This window comes from Cuculus canorus, chromosome 1 (assembly GCF_017976375.1).
Source record: "Cuculus canorus isolate bCucCan1 chromosome 1, bCucCan1.pri, whole genome shotgun sequence".
Taxonomy (NCBI): Eukaryota; Metazoa; Chordata; class Aves; order Cuculiformes; family Cuculidae; genus Cuculus; species Cuculus canorus.
The window spans coordinates 69,003,571-69,019,101 of NC_071401.1; the positions used below are offsets into that span (position 1 = coordinate 69,003,571).

The following is a 15,531-nucleotide window of genomic DNA, read 5'->3' on the forward strand; positions in this document are numbered from 1 at the left end:
CATAGGTTTCTCAGCTGCTTACCTGAATCTCGTGGAACAGGCAATTGATTAGCCCTGCGGTCTTTGTCCGCTTGGTCCTGCCAGCAAGATGATCATTCAACTGAGACGTCCCCTCCGGAACGCTACCCTCTTCCACGAGTGGCGCTTTTTGTCCTCGATCACAGCGAGGTCACCATTTGCGGGGATTGAGGCATGGACTCCTGAACTTTACTGGTTAATTGTGCAATTGTATACTTCTGATCCTGCAGGCACTCTCCTTTCTTAACAATCTCTTTCTTTTCCAATAAGGCCTCTGTGATTTTCATCTGCTCTTCCTTCCCCTTCAGCAGAGCCTGAAGTTCTTTGACTTGTGATGCAATTGACACCTGAACAGTCTTCTCCTTGCTTGCTACCGTAAGGATTTCAGCTTGCAGGAGTTCTTCCACTGATTTTATTTTTCCATCCTTCTTGTGGATCACTTTCTGCAGTTCTTCAACCAGTTACTGGAAGGAAACCTGCTTCAATTGCTGAATTTGCAGACTTTGAAGTTCTTTTTTCAAGGATGAATTTTCCGTTCGCAGAGCCTTCAGCTCCTCCTCTTTATTAGCTACCTGTATGAGTCCTATCTCAAGCAGCTCTTCAACTGTCTTGATTTTATCATCCTTTTCTCTCATTCTTCTTTCCATCTGTTCCAATGTGTCTTTGTTTGCCTGCTCAGACAGGAGAGTCTGCAGCTTCTGAACTTCAGCCTGCAGAGTTGCGTTTTGATCCTTGAGAACCTTGAATTCTTCTTTTGTGTTTAAAATCTGAGCAAGTTCTTCTCAAAGCTGATCCTCAAGGGACCTTATTTTCTCGTCTTTGATGTGAAGGCTTTTATGCATCCTTTCCAGCTCATGTGCAGCAGCAACCTGTTCATTTGCCAGAGCCTGTAACTTCTGCACTTCTCATTGCAGGAACAGGTTCATATTCTGCAAGACCTTGAGCTCCTCCTCCTTGCTGGTTAAGTTGGCATGTTCATTGCTTAATGAGTCCCCCATCTGCTTTATCTGTTTGTCCTTTTCTGCAGTCACTTTGTGTAGTTCTTCTGCCAGGACTGAAGCTGAAGTCTGTGCTGCCATTTATGAATGGAACTTTTGAAGCTGGGCATTCAAAGCGTCGTTCTGCTCAATCAGCTCCTGCACCTGCATTTGCATGGAGTCCTCTGCAGAAGCCCTGTTTTGCTCAGCTTCCATTAACTGCAACATTCTCTGCTCCAGTTGCTGTTTTGACACCATTGTATCAGTAAGTTTACTGAGCAAGCTCTGAATTTCATTGTCTTTGGCCACAAGCTTATTCTGCACATCTTGCTGTGTTGCTTAATGTTCTGCTGTTCTTTTCCTGAGATAAGGCTGGATTTCTTCCCATCTTTTCTCTGCTTCCTGCTGATGGACCTTTAGTTGAGCAACTGCCTGCTCTGCGTTCTTCTTCTGGAGCTCTTCTTGCTGCAGTTTGCTGTTCTCTCCCAGCTCATTCACCAGCCAAGCACAATCCTGGCGCAGTTTGTTCAAGCTCAGCTGACTGCTTGCTTTCCATTTGATTGGTAGAAGTACTGACAGCGTCTCTCAGGATATCGTTTTCTTGCTTCAGGTGGCTTATTTCTGCCTCCACCTGCTCACGAAGTTGCTGGAACTTCATCTGCTGAGATTCTTGGTAGCTAACATGGATTTTGTTCTGAAAAGTGCCATGCTCCTTTTCCAGCGTGTTGATGTGTTCTCGCAGTTTTGCTGTAATCAAGCTGTTCCTCTCCTTTTCTGCAACCAGTTCCTGGGTTAGCTGCTTGCACTGCTCCTTCACAATGGCTGCCTCTTCCTTCATCACAGCAAGCATTTTCTCTTTTTCTTGTAGCTGGTGTACAGCTGCAGCCAACTCAGCCTTGCTAGCCTTTTGCAGGACATAATGAATGGCACTGGATTTCTCCTTTAACACCTCCACTATGTAATAGGCCTCGTCTTCGGTGAAGATCATGTTCTTCAAGACCATTGCAAAGTCTTTAAGTTTCACTTCAGCATTCTTTTTATTCATTTCATTCTTCTGTTTCTTGCCACTGCTGTTATGGATCCCTTCATTCACATTTTGTTTTACTACTTCAACTGCTTCTCACTTTTCCAAAGTGCCTATGTCAGAATTATCCATCAAAGGAGTGTAAGTAGTTGGTTGAATGAGAGGTTCATCCACCAAAACATTGTCAACTTTCTGCTTCTTTGCAGAGACTTTCTTCTTTCCCGACAAATTTTCTTCTTTTATCTCCTGGTGGAGCAGCACCGGGTCTTGCTTTTTGGCAGGACGTACAACAGAATCAGTCTTAGTCTCTTGATCATCTATTCCATTTTTCTGCTTCTTCTGCCCAGATTTCTCCTTAGGTACTCCTGATTCAGATGGTGGAGTGGGCTGTTTTGTAACAGGGACTGGATCTACTTTCTTCCCTGAAGACTTGGATCCTTCCAAATCTCTAGTTACATGATCATCTTGAACAGCCTTACGCTGCTTCTTCTTCTGTACTCTAACACCAATAGATGCTTTGGTTACACTCAAAGGAACTGGAGTGACATGTTCTTCATCTGTACTCAGGACATCAGAGACCTTTAAGTCCCAAGGTGTACTTTCAGAGTCAGACTCTTAGTTGATCCAGTTCTGAGCTTCTTTCTTCTTGTTCTTCTTCTCCATTTTCTTTTTATCAGTCTTGGTACATGGAAACTTTAGGTCCCTTTTCTGTTTTGCAAGGACTTCATCATATGAAGGTGCTTTCATGAAAAGCTAGAAGAAAAGAAAGATGGCTACAATAACCACAAAAGGGATGAGGACGATGAAGTAGGTAGACTCGTAGAACTTCTTTGTGCTTTTTCTTAGCTATATTTAAAATAATGGCAGTCCTGGCATTGCGGAGGGGCCGTTGCGGAGGGGCTGTTATGGCTGCAGGAGCCGGGCAGCCCCATGCTCCATGCACTGGTGCCGAGTGAAAAACTCCCCACAACACACACCGTTGTGCTTTCCACTGTTCAATAAAACAAATAAACTCCTAAGTATAGCAAGCAGCCTCCCCACTTTATTTTTTTTACTCCATAAAAACACTCCTACTGAACCTTAAACCAAGATTTACACAAGAAAATCTTTGCCCTGGGAGTGGATACTGTGGTTTGATTTCTCTGCCAAGACTCCAGGCTTCTCAAAAGCTTAGTTATAAGCATGTAGGATCCTCAGCTAAGAGTTATATAGCATAATAAGTGCTTGTAATAATTTATGAACTGGAATTAGAGTTGTAGAGTGATTTCTAGTGCTATAATGCTTGTAATGCTGGAAATAATACTTTCATACAGTGTGTCATAAATGTGTCATATGCTAAATTACTAATTAAGACAACTAGAAGAAGCACTAGCTATCATGCTTAAATCTCTCCTCCTGCCCCTCCCGTCCCCAAGTAAAGTGGTGCCAAATTTGTAAAATCATGAACTGGAAGTAGTGAAAATAAATATCAAAATCAGTGTCAAAACACTCAGGGCTAGATATGAGCTCTACAGTTTAACACCGAGTCAAGCTCTGATTGTTGGTCTTACTGTGGCAATATGTAAATATTTGAGTAAGGAATGCACAAGGATCAACAGGTCTATATTTCATGTTGAACTTTCCTTAGAAGAAGAAAACAACTTCCATGTTTTCCCATCAAAACACAGAGAGCATGCCAACTTTATCTTCCTTCCACAGACACGTGTTTATAGTGAGGGAAAACTGGAGGTGCCATCTCACAGAGCGACACCCATTGACAGCTCCTTTGTGCTCATATTTCAATTCACACTCTCTCAAAGTGAAAAAAGCCCACTTCCTATGGTGTTTATGCCACAGACTATATGCAAGTCATGTGAATGATGGAAAATTTGAACTGCAAAGTCTTTTACATTGCATTTACATTAAGCAACATCCTAGACCAAACCTTCCGTGACCTACTTGAGCAAATAATTCTCTTGTGTATGCAGATCATGATTTGTCTAATTTTCAGGTGTGTGTTTTGGCAGTTGTTGGGTCAGAAAATATTTTCTTTTCCTTAGCTTTTCTGTTTGAATTTATCTTTGTGTGTGTGTGTGGGGGGGGGGGGGTTCATGCATGAAAAGGCAAGGCAAATGGATAGGCTAAGGTTTGAAAAGGTTCTTTTGGACTGTAATGCCTACTTGTATTGGGATATCATACACCTCTGACAAAACCAATTTTTATTACCCTGATATGGAATTGGTAGGAAAAGGACAGTGGCTTATTTTTAATAGAAAAAAAGTTGCATGGTTTGAATGACTCCGCATTGTTAACATAAAATAGGTATAAATGGAATAAATTGCTAATTATTTATATAGAGACATTTTAAATCTAAATGACTATTCACAAGGAATGACCTTACTGATAAGATATGATGTAGATTCTGCTTCAGTGACTATGACTGTGTAGTCTGCTGTTGTACAACTTCTTTTTTTTGACATATGAGGAAGACTTGATGTTTGGAAAGATGTGTGATATTGTTAGCTTTGTGGCTATGAAGATGTTTTCAGTCCAGGCAGCAAAGATAAAAGGACTGCAGGGAAACCATCAAGGAGGGATGTCTATGCTCCGTGGGTGCTGGCAGAAGCTGATTAATGGAAGAGTTGCTCTCTGGAAGTTTGTGCCAGGTTCTGATAGCTGGAAAGTGTAGTGATTACTGTAGAGTTGTGTGTGAAAAACTAAATTTTATCTGTGGATAAATCAATTATAAAGGTAGCATATGCACTGCTATCACAATAATAATTTCTTACCAACTTGGGAAAGTAATGTGAGAGGCTTTGGACAGTCTCTGTTGTTCACTGGGCAGGTCATGAGGCATTTTTTGGAGGTTCAGACCTTTGTACCATTCTTTGCAAGAAGAGGTATTGTAATATGGGGAAACCTGGCTGTAGACACAAATTATCTTGCACCTGTCTCAGGAATTGAGTTTTGAAACTTGTGTTTTCATATATGAGTTAATGAATACAATTAAAATGTTCTTGATAGGAATAGTTGGACTTGATGATCCGAGAGATCTTTTCCAACCTGGTGATTCTGTGATTCTATGATTCAGTACATGCCTTATGATGATCTTATAATGTTGTATTTTCTCCCTACTCAATGGAAGTCATCTCATGTGCCCATCTCAGCAGGCATTTCAACTTCCATCTGTAATGTAGGAATATGGTTTAAATCAATATAATGTTTAATTTCATTACTTTTTTCTTTTATTTGATTCATCTATATACCACCTGCAGGTACACTTACACTTAACTCAGATATAAACTGAGCAGCAAAGTTAACTAGCACAACACGTAAGAAAGTATGAAATAAAGGACTAAAATACCTTTCAAGCTCACTGGTCTTCTCAATAATGCTCTGGAAATGATGTGGTTAAACAACTAGTTATACTCAAAACATCCTCTGAAGCTGATTAAACTTGATCTTTGCCAGGGAAAGGGATTTTGAATGATGCATCCTCTGAAACATGAGGCATCTATCTGGGCAACCATGAGGATGCCTCTTAGCTGCAGTACCTGCACTTGGCAGCATGTTAGAGAGAAAGCTGGCATGCATCATTCCTCCTCCTCCACTGCCTACCCTGGTTTCCACTAGAAGAAAACCTGTAAGAAACTTAAGGAAGAATCTGTGGTGGCCTCCATCAAGCCCCTCATCTGGATGTTGATGGACTGAGACTTTGGGACACAGTGCAGAAGGCATTGCGTTTGTCCCATAGTTCATGTGTAGCATCAGAGTCCACTGGCTGATGAATTACTAGGCTGAAAATGCCTAGCTATGGATTTGGAACAGAGAAGTGAATTTGGAAGCCAGCGGGCTTTATGCAACATGGGAGTCTTGTGGTCCCAGGGGGAGAACCTGGATGTGCAGCTGCCTGAGGCTGGAGTTAAGCACAGAGTAAAAGCACGGAGGGAATTGTAACAAAATCCACAATCCAAGAGAGGCTTCTAACTCCTTAGCTAGCTGTATAGGCAATAACAGCCCTGTTTACTGCTGTTAGCAATCACATTCCAAAACAATGTGGGATTCAAGCAGGGGACTTTACATTTGGTGGTCAAATTCTTGAGGGAATGTAAAACGGCCCCCTCATATCTTCCGCACTGGGGAACAGATGAGTCATCCTCGCTGCAGAGTTACATTCCAAGCAGGGATCAGATTTTTCAGTGCATTCAGTACTGACCTATAAACTTTCTTATTGATGTCAAGCAGAACAGAAGGGGGGCAGAGCTAACAATTTATTCCAACTATTTAAGTAAATGGTGCAAATAACACCTTCTAAAACTTGTAGGAAGTCTACAGACATCGGGTGGATGTCTGAGCCTTGGGGAACAGGAGTCAGAGAAAAAGAGTTTCCTTCTCAGCTCTCCTGGCTTTTGTTCTCAAAGATTTAAAACAGGTTTCACTTGCATAAACCAAGTGGCTTTTCCCAACTCCATCGTTTAAGTCTATGGTGCCTAAACTGAATGGCATTTAACATTAGTCTTTAAATCTTTTAATGTAGTGATTAAACATGACAGGGATTAAGTCCGTGTCCAATAGCAGCTCACCTGGCTGCTTGTTGGTTAGATGCAAAGCACAAAGCCAAATGCTCTTAAGCACCCAAGAATACTGCTGTTTCAAAATGAAGCAAGCCCCATCCTGTCTTGTGATTAGAAGACACGCCTTCTTTATTGAAGAGAGAGGGGCAAAAAGCTGAGGAGAAGAAAGTCTTTCAGAACAAAAAAAAACCCAACAAACTAGGTTGAGGACAAAGGTTAGAACAAAAACTGAAGGGTTTATAGTACAGATTTTTAAATATATATATGAGATAGTTTAGATATATTTATGAGGTCTCTGGTCTAATGGAAAAAGAACTTCCAAATTCATAATTTCCTCAAATATCCAGGCCAGAGACTAAATTAGGCATACAAGGCAAATCAAATAGATTTTGTCACGAAAACCATTAAGCAATGAAAACATTCTTCTGGTTGCCAAGTTGCCTAAAAATCTCCCAGGAAATATCAGAAAGAAGGTACCTATGTGAGCTATGGAGCCTCTAATTATATCAGCAGATAGTGTATTTATTCTTGCAGGATTTTTGCCTCAGTATGTTTTTTTCCTCCTCATTGATTTATGTGGGTCTTAAGGTTAACATACAGTTCATGCATGATTTAAACCCTGTTCTGGAGACAATGTCCTTTGTTTCCCCATTGGCCTTTTGCTATGATGCTAATTACTATAGCAACTGAGTGCTTCATGTGGCTTTATTTTCGTAAGAGCTCATAGAAATGAATAGGTAGCATTACTGCACTTTACAGATCAACAATATAAAGTTTGAGGTAGAAAATAAAGTAAGTTTATTCATTTATTGAGGCAAAATGCCATTTCAAGATAATTAAATTGTCCATTGATGGCTTTTTCTTTTATCTGGGAACTGCTCTGGGAACTGTGATTATGTCACTCTATATGTGTGATGCTTATTTTTTTTCCCTCCAGAAAAATAAAATGAAAATATTTTCTTTCCGCGTGCTTGAATTTGAGAGGACCACATTTGGAGTTTTTTTGCACTGTTTCCAAATACTTTATTTGAAAAAAAAAAAAAGAGTTTAGGTCAGTGGAGCAAAAGCCTTGATGGGTTCTGTCTTCTAATGTGTATTCTTTGTACAGAGGTGACATGATGCTGCATCCTATGGTGGATGATATCCACCATGATTGGGAGCCTGGGTTTCTAAAAAGCACAGAAATCACATGCATTTATCATACGGTTGATACCTGTTGATACATGCCAAGAACCAGGACAAAAATGTGAGTTTCCCTGCAGGACTGATGCCAGGTGTACAATGAAGGTAGCAGAAAGCAGCTGCCAGCTGCCCTGTGTGGAGTATCTGAAGCTTCTGGGGGAGCTGTGATGCTTTGTCAGAAACTTTCACAGGCGTTTCTGGACAGGTAAGAAATTAAAAAAAAAAAAAGAACAGCTTCAATGGCTCTCAGCTCCCAACTACGGAAGCTTTTGCTTTAATCTTTCTACTTTTTTTTTTGCATGCTGCTTTATACTTCTTATTCTCTCCTGATGCTACATGCTTACCTTTCTCTGCATTCCTGGTTCTCCCCAGGCTTCTCTGCCTCTTGTACCATGTTTTATTTATACATCACTCTTCCTACTGCCTTGCTGAACAACAGTACCTGCTTTGCTCTTTTGTGGTTTTACTATTCAGCCAGTCCCAGTTTTCCCTTTCTGCTCCCCCTGCATGTTGTTTTCTTCAAGGTCTTGCCAGCCTTCAGACCTATGTGCCCCTCATTTTGCCTTCCTCATCTTCTTTTCCTTTTCCTACTCATCTGTCTCCTGCAAACCCTGCAGACTTTGTTGACCCCCATCCACTCCACTTTTTAATCTGTTGTCTTCTTACACAGTGCTTGGATGATGTGTTGCTCTTCAGTTTTGGCTGCTTCTCAGTCTGAAGTATTCCAGAATCCTGGAAGTGTGGCTCTGGGCAAAAGGGCGTGATCCAGCATGCCAATCACTTTGAGGAGACCTTTCTGGGACTGGAGGGGCCATGGATATTGGTATGGCTGCTGCTCATGGATGAGCAAGATATATAAAACAGGATTCTTTGACAGGTAAGGGGAGGATCTGGGAGGCAGAAGGGTAGTGGGGAGGGAACATGGGTAGCAGGCAGCAAGGTGTGGTGGGAGACTGCACCACTCCTCCAAGGTGGTCTTTTGGATAGGTCTGGTATTGCTGGCTCCTCTCCAGGCTTTGCTTTTCCTATCCTCTTGACAGATTAAGAGTTAACGCAGAGGGTAGCAGCTGGACATGGCCAAAGCCCTTGGCATGCGTGCATGACCCAGCTGCCGACACCTGCCCCCTTCAGTCTCCCCAACCTGGCACCCTCCACACACAGGGCTGCCTTCTCACTCGGGCAGAAAGGCAGCATAAAGCGGGGGCCGTTGCTATCTCTCTCTCCTTTTTTTGATGAACCACGGCATGATCTGGCTAGGATTTCATGGGGAGAAGGAAAGGATGCTCTGGCCCTTCACAAATCCATTTGCATGAGCCGCTGGGAGGAAGCTGCCTTCTGATTGGCAGAGATTTTTCTGCACGAGAGATTATTTGAAGCAGTGTATGCAAGCAGTGGTGGTCAGAGCAGGCTTCCAGTTTAGCAGTTGCCTAACCCTAATTTTGAGGTTGTCTAAGTGCATAAACTGAGCATAAAGCACACTGAAAACAAAAAGGCTGCACTGTAATGAGGAAAAACACGTTTTACATGGCAAAGAAACTGTAGTCTGTACTCACTGCTACCCTTATCTGTAGCATATTTTTGAAAACTGTTCATCTGGGTGGGTAGTACAGCTGAGTTAAGTTTAAGGAAACAAAGACCTTGCCCAAAGGTATTCTCCATCCCAGCAAATGAACTGAAAATATAAAACATATGGGGCAGTCTGAATTTTAACAATGATTTTAAAGAAGTAATAAATTACAGCGTATTTTAGTGAGTGTCAAGGACAGCAAAAAACACTGGTGTGATTTAGCTGTATCCAGAGAGCTGATGCAATCCATATCAGCAGGGAATTGCTTAACACCTCTGGGCAGGGTTCTTGCTGGTGGCATCTGCTGGATGTATTTGCAGCGTAACAGGCAATGTGTGGGTGTTTTGGGGCCCCTGCTTTGGTTTCCTCTCTTTGAGCCTGTCATTTCTGTTTCCTTTGTTTGCTGATGGTCACCAGCTGGGTGCCGACTATGGGACTGGGTTGTCCCACCAAATGAGCATGCAGGTTTGAACCCATGGTGACTCAGACACTGAGAAAGTACAGGTAGAAATGGTAAAGGCCTTCCTGATAGCTTCAATTGGTATATTTTACTATTATATGTTTTATTTTGGGCTGAAGGGCTCCCAAAAGAGGATTTAAGAGCCCTTGCACTAAGTTTCCAGGAAAGATAATCATCAGCATTGAAAATAAATGTGCCTGTGTCATACTCTCTGCGGAAAGAAGCAGGAGGTAAAGACAGCAGGAGCCTTGAACAGTACCGCAATGATGGTCATTGCAGTAAGCAAAGGTCCCAGGAAGCCTATAAGCTTGTAAAAACCCTTTTCAGCTAAAATAAATCACTGCAGCTTTCCTTTCACAGATGACCAGAGATTTACTCAGTTTACACTCATTTTAGGATCCTCCCAAAGCGCTTACAGCCTCATTTGAACTCCTCCGCATGAATAATCCCCAGCTCCTGCTAACTGCCCATATGGTCCAAAAATAATTTGTATCTTTGTGCTTTTAAATATCACTGTTGATGAGGGGAAATCCCAGCTGTTTTGTCCTCAGCTTTCTCTTTGCTGTTCTCCCTCTCGGTGGTGAAGATTAGGCTCAACCACAGCCGACTTTGCTGTCTCACTCCCTGCAACCGGGGTGCCAAGAATATACAGTGACACAGCAGCTTTTCCCCACTCCCCTCCATTTTTCCTGGCTGCCATCACTCCCTCAAAGCCCTGGGGCTGCATTTTCTGCCCACTGCAGGGAAGTTGCAAGGTTTTGAACTTTTACTATGGGCTGGCTTGCTGTGGTGGATTTGAAGGGTGCAGCAAGGTGAAGGAGAAGGCGAGGGACGAGCGTGCCAGCCCATATCTCCCAGGTGAATGATACCAGGCTCACCTTGCTTTCCTCCAAATTTTGAACTGGCCATATGTCCTGTCAGGTCTGACCCCGCAGCTGAGCTGGCTGCAGTCATACTGGGAAGCTTGAGCCTTTCCCTTAATTTTTATTTTTATTTATTTATTTATCCATCTTAAACAGTTTTGTAGGAAAGGAGCTGTAAAATCTTCTTTATTTTTTAAAATATGTGGACTTTCTTTTTCAGAGCTGAATTCTTTGTTGTTTAAATGCGTACATAACCTTGAGATACCAAAAGCTTGGTTTAAGATCTGTGAACAGGCTGCACATGATTCTCTTACAAACTATCACTTTAAAGCACTTCTCATTCTTTCACTGGATCTTAGTGGACCTTACCAAGACTGAGAGGTGAACCAATTCAATGTTTACTAATATTCTGCACTGGTAAAAAAAATCCAATACCAGCTTTTTTTTTTTTTTTTTTAATGCAAAGAAGGAAATCAATATGAAAAAGTTATAACTATGTACAATATATCTATGTGTGCATGTGTGCACAAATGCTAGTTTTTATTCAGAAGTGGAAATGATGGCAACTAACACTGACAAAATGCAAGCATATTTTTCACTCCCATCAGGTTTTCATGAGCCTAAAGCACTGTCAAAGGACTCCACTTGGTTGTTGATCTTCAAAAATGCCATGAAGTTATGAAGTTATGATCCCATTGAAATTTCTGTGAATTTTAGTGGACACAAGCTATTAAGACAGTGAATAAAGCCTAAAAGATCTACCTTTTCTCTTATCTTTTTGATATATGGTGGTTTACTATTGTTGTTGTTGTCATTCTTGTTGCCAGCCTGAGGTTTTTGATGCTAAATTTCAATATTTTTGAAATATTGGAAATATTGGAATATTGGAAAAACTGGAAAACAAAATAAAAAGAAACCTGCATTAGCATGGATGAGTTGCTTTCCACTCTAATTGATACATTATGATTTTCCCTCTTCTTATTTTCTTTCTGGTTTCCAAAAGTAGTTTTAGTTTCTCCAAATCGCTTTGTAAATTTATGTTCTGACTTCACTGATCTATTTTTCCATTTTAGAAAAGTCAAGCCAAGCTGGCTTGGCAAAACAAATGAATTTCCTTCAGATGAGAGGAGTTGCACTGAAGTCCTAGTTCATAAGATACACTGTGCCCTGATTGCAGAGCTGCATTTATTGACACAGATGCAAAACTTTCCGGCTGGAGGAGTTGCTACTTGTAAAGGCATGGGTAAGGAAGAAATCCTTGTACCTATCTGTGATTGGCTTGAGAAGTTTTATGCAGATACAGAACTGGATTGTGAAAGGTCTGTGAACAAATACTTCAGCTGGTTTTTATTCCCTGCCCAGCGCTCGGTAGGTATTTAAATGCTAAGCATTCTAAGTGCTGGTTCAAAGCTGATATTGCTTATTGCAAAACCTTATCAGCTTTCTGATAATCATCTGTGTATCATAACAGGCCCTCTATATAAAAAATAAAAATCAAAGAGCACTTCAGGTTCGTGGTGTTCTCAGTCCTATTTGTTTCTGTTAGTATGTGTTGAGAGTCTGAAGGAAAAGGGTGTGTGAAATTCTTCCCAGGCTGTACTTGGCCGTTTTCCCCTGCCGCTCTGCCTGGCTCTCTGCTTTGGCTGTGCTCAGATGGTAAACTCTTGTGCAGAAATGGGTGCGCAGCCCTGAAAGCAGTAGCTTGTCCGTAATAAAGAAAGAACTTCTAGCAAGTAATGATTTACATATCTTTAAGGGAAAGGAAAGCTACTTGCAAATTAATTATTTTATATGTGATAGAATTTCAAGTTACTAAGCCAAAAGAAACACATATAATGCATGGATAGAGGCATCAAGCGAATCTTTTCACCTGGGCTTTTGGAAAGTGCTGCCCAAGAAAAAAATCAGTTGTGTAAAAACCTATGTCACACTTAACTCTGGAAGCAGAGCAAGTAACTGCACCAGCTGCGGAGGATGCCACATTATAAGGTCTGTTAAGAGAAGCAGAGTTAAAATAGCACAAAAATAAGGACTGTGGGGCAGAAACAATGCTAGAAACTGCCATCTTCACACACAAAGTAATATCTATTGCATTTTAAATTCGAGTCATGGCAGATGCACCTTTGCTACTTTGGAAGAGATAGAACACCTTTAAAAACAGGTTGAAACCAGGAAGATGGTGCAACATTTCTGAAATACTGAAAATTTGTTTGTGTTTCCTACTGTCTCTTTTCAGTTACAAACCTTTGTTCCTAGGTTAGGTGTTTGGCCTTCCTCAAGTCCCTCAATAGACAGTGGAGAGATAAGGGCTCCTGCTTGGCGTCTCCAAAAGTGGTAAAGCTTCCTTTCTGGTTCTTGAAATCTCTGAGAGCAACACAGTGGGCCTTACTGAAAATATTAACACAGAATGTGCTGAAATAAGTGGGATATGGCGCGTATACCAAAACAGGTCCTATTTTTCGATTTCCTCTCTTCAGAAAAAAACCCCACATAATGCAGTTCTAGCCAAGCTACTAAGAAAAAAATGATATATCTATTCTTACAGTGCGTTTAAGTTACAGCAACAACATGGGAAAACTGTCAATAAAAGCAATAGACTGAGTGAGTATGAGTTACCATGTATGATCATATAGGAGTGAAAATGGGACCAGTTCAGGAAAGATGTGGTATAACACCATCTCCATTTTTCTCTTGAACAATTGCCGTCTTCTGCTGCCCTCAGTGATTCCCAGGTTACTCATGGCTCTTCTGCTTTGCACAGACTATGAAATTTTCTCTCAGCGGCTTGTGTTAGTTTAGCAATCTTTCCTGAAAAGCACTGCAGTCAGAGCTTCTCCCTTGCTAGTTTCCAAGCGAGAGCATGGCTTTCTGAAAGTCTGGCTGTTTATGAAACAGTTAAACTGTGGGGCTGGTTTTTATTTTCACGCTCTTGCAAACTCCATCTCTTTCTGTCTCCCTGTGGCCACATTTAGCTTCTCCCAGCTTTTTCTTATTTGCTGGTGCAGTAGAACAGGACCTGCTGCTCCGTAACAAGCCACTCCTGCATCTGCTCCAGCGTACTCTCTGAGACAGTGGGAAGTGCTGGATCCGGCAGGGAAAGGCCTGACAAATACTGGAGCACAACAGTTAAAAAGAATGTCCTCTGAGGGGAAAACGTTTACTGTTGCCCACCCTCAAAGACTATGTTGGGCAGCCTATGATGGAAGATAATGTTCGTTGAATCACGACTTTTAGTACGTAATGTATGCTCTTTTTGCCATGCACTTTTCCATTCCCTTTTAATTCATGAAACTCTTAGACTTGCTTGCCTCCGATGGGAAGGAACTGCACCAGGCAGCCATATGCTGTGGGAAACGATTGCTCTCACCCTTTGCCTTTCATTTTCATGCTTGTGCATGATGCGAAGTGATGAACAGGACTCGCTTTCTTTGGTGCCGTTCATTATTTTGAACACCTGTATCTTTTCCTTTTGTCTGAGGTGAACAGGTTTGATTTTACTATTCCTCTAGAAGCTTTTCATGCCTCTAATTATTTTCGTTGTCATTTCTGAACTAATTTCATTTCTGTTTTGTCCTTCTCAAAGTGTCCATAAGTGATCATGATGCATAAAGTTGGAGTAATAAAAAGTATTTTCAGTATTACTTCTCTGCTCCATTCTATTTTGTTCCTAACTATGCCTTTATTTTTTTATCACTGCAAGACATCTTTGACATAATGCCTGAAGTGACACCTAAATGCTTTTCTGACTTTTGACAGTTAAGTTTAGGAGCCAGAAAATGTAGTTTGTATTCTTCCTCTCAGAATGCACCAGCTTCTGTTTGAAAAACTGCATTCATTTGTGATGGCATTACTTTACTGGTATATCATCAAAGCTCTTCTCTTGGTTTGCTTAAAAGTTTTTGCTTCTCACCATTTTGACTCTCTTGTTTCTTTATTTATTTTAAAACTTTCTCAGCAGAAATCTTTTGTCACTTGACTACTTAAGACTGTTTTGTATCTGTATTTTATTCCTCTCCGCTTCCAGAGCCTGAGTTTATCGATGCTTGTTATGTGATAACTTTGGTTGTCTTGTACTTTTTAGTATCATTCAATTTTAAACTATTTTAAATCCAGGTCATATCAAGGCATTACCATGATTTATTAGTAGGTCTGAACATCTTTGGCCTGACTAGTCTGTACTTATGGCAAAACCACTTCATCAAGTAGCATAAATCACTAAGCTTCACTCGGAAGCACAGATGTCAATCAGCTCATCAATCATACAGGTTGCAGAAGGCTATGGTGCAGTAAATAATAATAACCGAGTGATAATTTTCAGACTTTTCTTTTTGACTAGAGATACTGACCTACAAACAAGGAGAACAGTGTGGCTGTGTATTTCATGATTATGTCAGCCACCACAGGGACAATGGCTCATCAGAAAAGAAGAACATTTTGACCTTTTTTAAAAATAAAAATGCTTATCCAAGAATTGCTTAAGCAATTCTCGTGACTGAGAAATAGTAACAGATTAAAAAATGTGTTTACATATTTTTAAAACATTTGAGAAAAACTAATTTCTTCTTTCTGAATTGCTGGTTTCTGACTTAAGGACTCTTGTTTCCAGGGCAACAGTTGATAACATAACAAACACTGAAGGAAGTACACAAGAGAATTCCCTGTTCTATTTTAGGTGAGAGTTATGTCCTTCTGTTATTGCTAAGGAAATGAGGAGTATTTTGCACTGAAAAGTGTTTATCTTGCATGTCTGCATGAAGTACAAAGAGCCTTTGCAGTGTATTCATTACCTGATGTTTGCCAAGAGATGGAGCTGCAGAGTCAGACTCATACCAAGCCTGACCCCCCCCCCCCCTTCCCCCCAAATCAGGAGTTCTATAATAAAATGCT

At 41.0% G+C, this 15,531-nt stretch overlaps 1 long non-coding RNA gene and 1 pseudogene across 1 annotated transcript; one reads left to right on the top strand and one right to left on the bottom strand.

Moving 5' to 3' along the window:
• Window positions 1-83: 83 nt before the first annotated feature.
• On the bottom strand, window positions 84-5,736 carry LOC104056708 (kinectin-like; annotated as a pseudogene).
• A 2,497-nt stretch (window positions 5,737-8,233) lies between these two features.
• Window positions 8,234-14,233, top strand: LOC128850920 (uncharacterized). Its single transcript, XR_008448156.1, has 3 exons — window positions 8,234-8,631; window positions 11,718-11,887; window positions 12,901-14,233. It is a non-coding gene; the product is annotated as an uncharacterized LOC128850920 (long non-coding RNA).
• Window positions 14,234-15,531: the final 1,298 nt, after the last annotated feature.